This window comes from Bos javanicus, chromosome 21 (assembly GCF_032452875.1).
Source record: "Bos javanicus breed banteng chromosome 21, ARS-OSU_banteng_1.0, whole genome shotgun sequence".
NCBI lineage: Eukaryota > Metazoa > Chordata > Mammalia > Artiodactyla > Bovidae > Bos > Bos javanicus.
Window position 1 is genome coordinate 325425 of NC_083888.1, and position 4267 is coordinate 329691.

Below are 4267 nucleotides of genomic sequence, written 5' to 3' on the forward strand. Positions count from 1 at the left end.
CCAACACCAACTCCAACCTAAACCCTTTATCTCACTCTAAATTATCCCTAAACTTAACCCTAAGCTAACAATATACATGTGTATTCAAAGGCATCCATCCATCCACAGGAGAGACAGAGAGAAAGAGAAAAAGGAAGACCAAGACTGAATTTAGAAAGGAAAAGAAAGAGACATATCTAGAGAGAGACACTGAACAAAAGAGAGGAAATTAGTAGATTTTACAGACTTTTTATAAATCTATCTGGAAGTTAGAAGCAAAGACAGTGCCCATCCACCCCAGAAGGGGGGAAAAGACCCAAGATTATGAGAGTAAAATACAAGAATGCAGGGAGCCATTATAGGCTCAGCCACTCACAGAAGCTCAGATGGGGCATTTGAACAAGAATCTCAGAATCTCAATGGAAAAAGAGGACCCGAAAGTTGGGTCCTCTTTGGTATAAGAGAAGGTGACTTTCGAGTCTTCCTTTCAGTTGTCCATTGGGGGCGGGTCTCAAAATAGGCAGGAAGGGGGTGCCTTTTCCTTGGTCCCAAAGCCCATCCAGGACAGTTTCTGCCCCATTCTGTGCTAGGTCATCCTGCCTTTGGGAACTCCTAGTGCACAAGCTCCATGTGATATCAGCCCCAGGTTGAAAAGCATGTAGGTGTTGTAGACTGACAGACCTAGGCAGTAGATGGGAGATTGACCCCCACTCTGCAGATGGACAGACTGGGGAAACCTTGAGGGGCACATGGCATGTCCAGGGCCACATCACAGATGAGAAGAAGGAGCCAGTCTGAAAGAACTGTGTCCTCAGTCTCAGGTCCTGGCTTCACCCAGTCCTCCCAGAGCTGTGGGGTGGGCAGTGTGTGTGTGTCACAGAGCCTGCACATGGCCTAAGGTGGTGAGTGAACAGTCAGAAACCCCGAGGTTCCCTTGGGGAGCTTTGTGTAAGGGACCTCGTCAATGAACCCAGGAATTGATGTCACTTCCTGGCAACAGAACCCAACAGAATCCGGAACCTGGGTCTTCAGGCCTCACAGTGGAGAGCAGCCCCCAGCCAGATTACTTGCTGCCAAGATGTTCTGCTCTTTTCCCCTTCCCAGATTCTGGGGCCTCAGGAGAGTGCACAAGCAGAGTCTGTGGGAACGCCATCGACACTGGCTCAGGCCCACACCCCGCCCCCGAAAGGCCTCTGGCCCTTTACCTGAAGGAACAGAAAGGTAACATGGGAGCCCCAGGCCGGGCCAGGTCCCCTCTCCCATCACACCCAGGTAACCCTGAGTCATTTCCTTGTGTGTGTGGATGGGGGATTCTCAGGGTATGTCTGCCTCAAGCAAGCCCAGGCTGATGTGGGTCAGATGTCTGTGGGCTGGGTGTGTCCACACACCAGGGGAGAGCAGGCTGGGCGGAATGGGGAAAATCCAGGCAGCACCGGCTGCCCAGGATGATTCCATGCCCTCAGAAGGGTTCTTTGTCCCGAGTGGGTACCTGAGCACACACATGTTTCTTCTGGGAGCACAAGTTTGAGCAGGCAGAAGCAACAGCCATGCTGGTCAGGCCCAGCTCAGTATACTCCAAGAAGGGCTTGCTGATGGTCACTGTCATTTCAGAGCTTCCCACTGGATGTTGCTGATGAGGGGAACACTCTGTTCACCTCCCTGAGGGAGGAGTCGGACCACCATCCCCCTGCCCGTGAAGCCCAGTGTAGGCTCCAGGTGAGCATGCCCACGGAGGGGTCAGCCCAATTGAGAATGAAGAGGAAGTGAGGAAGGCCTGCTGCCCAGAAACCACCCGGGACACACCCCAGGGCCCAGTCTCAGGCTGCCACGGAGCTCAGCACACTGGACTCCGACCCAGAGCCCCAAGAACCCCTGCCTCTGAGGCAGCAGGAGGACCTGGGACCCACCACAGCAGAGCACAGAAGTGAGGAGGATGGGTCTGTGCAAGTGAGTATGTAGTGGGGGGGGGGCGGTGGTGGTGCTCAACCACACAGGGAGGAATCCCCCAGAGCTGGGGCTGGACTTGGAGCATAGACTGGCTTCACACCACCCATCTTTCACACTGCAGTCAGAGTGCATCCTATGCTGGGTATTCTTTATGGTTCTCTGGGCAGCTTTCTGTCCCCCTATCAGTTCAGTTCAGTTCAGTAGCTCAGTCGTGTCCGACTCTTTGCGACCCCATGAATCGCAGCACGCCAGGCCTTCCTGTCCATCACCAACTCCTGGAATTCACTCAGACTCACGTCCATCGAGTCAGTGATGCCATCCAGCCATCTCATCCTCTGTCGTCCCCTTCTCCTTCTGCCCCCAATCCCTGCCAGCATCAGAGTCTTTTCCAATGAGTCAACTCTTCGCATGAGGTGGCCAAAGTACTGGAGTTTCAGCTTTAGCATCATTCCTTCCAAAGAAATCCTAGGGCTGATCTTCAGGATGGACTGGTTGGATCTCCTTGCAGTCCAAGGGACTCTCAAGAGTCTTCTCCAACACCACACTTCAAAAGCATCAATTCTGTCCCCCTATACACATATCAAAAGGCTGGAATGGGTAAACTTCTCTTCTCTCACAGCTCTAGCACTGGCCTCTAATTACAGCCAGACTACACTTCCAAGTCCTGTCCCTACAGCTGTGGTTTCTATAGGTGCAGGACCCAGGGATCCACTGAGAGGAGATCTAGACCTGAGACTTCCCTTCCCAAAGACACCAGGCCAGCTGGGTACCGGCCAGCACACTGGGCATATCAGACCTCTGTGCCTGCAGGACCCCCAGCCACAGGCACTGATGTTCCACCCCCTCAGCAAGAACTTCCACCTCCACCTGCACCTGTACCTGCTCAGGCTTTGGCAGGAGAACCCAAGTCAGGAGATGAGTCACCACCTCTGCAGGGAGAGCCTGCCCTGGCTCCTGCCCAAGACCGCGACTCCCATGATGACTGACACACCCCTGCAGGTAGAACAGGCCCCCGCTCTGAACAGATACCCAGAGCCCTTTTTGGAAACACCTTGTCTGGGAAGCGGTTCTCTCTGCAGCCTCCATCCCTGTCTGCTTCCAGTGGATGGTAACAACTCACTTCCAACCCAAGGGAGATTGAGTTGCCTTCACCTGAGCTTATTTTCATCTGGTTTGTGAGTAGCTTTCTTGTGATGTTTTATTTTTTTATAGCTTTATATATTTTTTTCTGTTAAGTTTTTGTTAATAAATTTTACTTTAATTGATGCAATTTTGGAATATTAAGGCCTTCACAATTCTGTGTAACCATCACCACTGTCTGCATTGGGACCCTCTCATTCTATTCTCCCCGCTTCCCAGCAAAGTCTGGATTCATGTCAAGCACTCCCCATTCCTCCCTCCCCCACCTGACAACATTTAGTCCTCTTATTTCTCCATTTCTTCCCATTCTTTGGGTGTCCACAATCAATGCCAATCACTGAAATGACAGAAAAATGGATTTTTTTTTTCTGACTGAAAGTGAAGGTTATAGTCACTTAATATTGTTAGACTCTTTGCAATCCCATGGATTTTACAGTCCATGGAATTATCTAAGCCAGAATACTGTAGTGGGTAGCTTTTCCTTTCTCCAGGGGATTTTTCTGACTCTCCACATATTGTAAGACTAAACTTGAGAATTCTTGTTCTTATTTCATTTGAAGTAGCCTTTGGGTAACTGAAAGGACAGTGTAGGTACTTTCAAGATATCATCTGCAAAACGAAGCCCTTTTGGTAAATGTGGTCAGAACTTCCAGGTAGGCATTGCTATTGTAAATGTGACATCTAAGTCAGAAGGGAGATGCTGAGCTCTTCCTGTTCCACAAACAAATTCAGAGAGTAAGCCAAGAGAGAACTGGAAAACCAACAACACCGATGAAAAAAAAGCGTTCCTCATTGGACACAGCTAGAGAAAACCCAATATTCTATGGCTCATAAACCCTCTTGGAAATGAATGTTCAGTAAGGAAGACAAGAAACATGTGAGGGTAGACAGGCCTTGCCCATGGCCAGTATAGTTTAGAGATGGCCTGATCTCTCAGATGAAGACACATGCCAGTGTAAACCTTTTGCAGACAGTAGCGATAGTCATCACTGTGTAAGTGTTTAGTCTCGTGACAACCTACCCTGGGTATTACATGAGGGAGAAGATCTGGGTCTCTTCTTCTTCCCCTCATCACACCCTCAGGAAAGCAGCTCAGGTGCTTTCAGGACCTGCCTGCCTTTCTGGCTCATCCATGAGCTTCTACCACCTCCAAGGTAGATGCCACCTTCTCTTCTCTATGCACCATGATCCTGCACACAGT

At 50.2% G+C, this 4267-nt stretch overlaps 1 long non-coding RNA gene across 1 annotated transcript; it reads left to right on the top strand.

Annotated features, from left to right (window-relative positions):
* The first annotated feature begins 866 nt into the window (after positions 1 to 866).
* Positions 867 to 3286, top strand: LOC133233963 (uncharacterized). The gene is made up of 3 exons (XR_009731937.1): positions 867 to 1200; positions 1591 to 1926; positions 2618 to 3286. It is a non-coding gene; the product is annotated as an uncharacterized LOC133233963 (long non-coding RNA).
* The last annotated feature ends 981 nt before the right edge of the window (positions 3287 to 4267 follow it).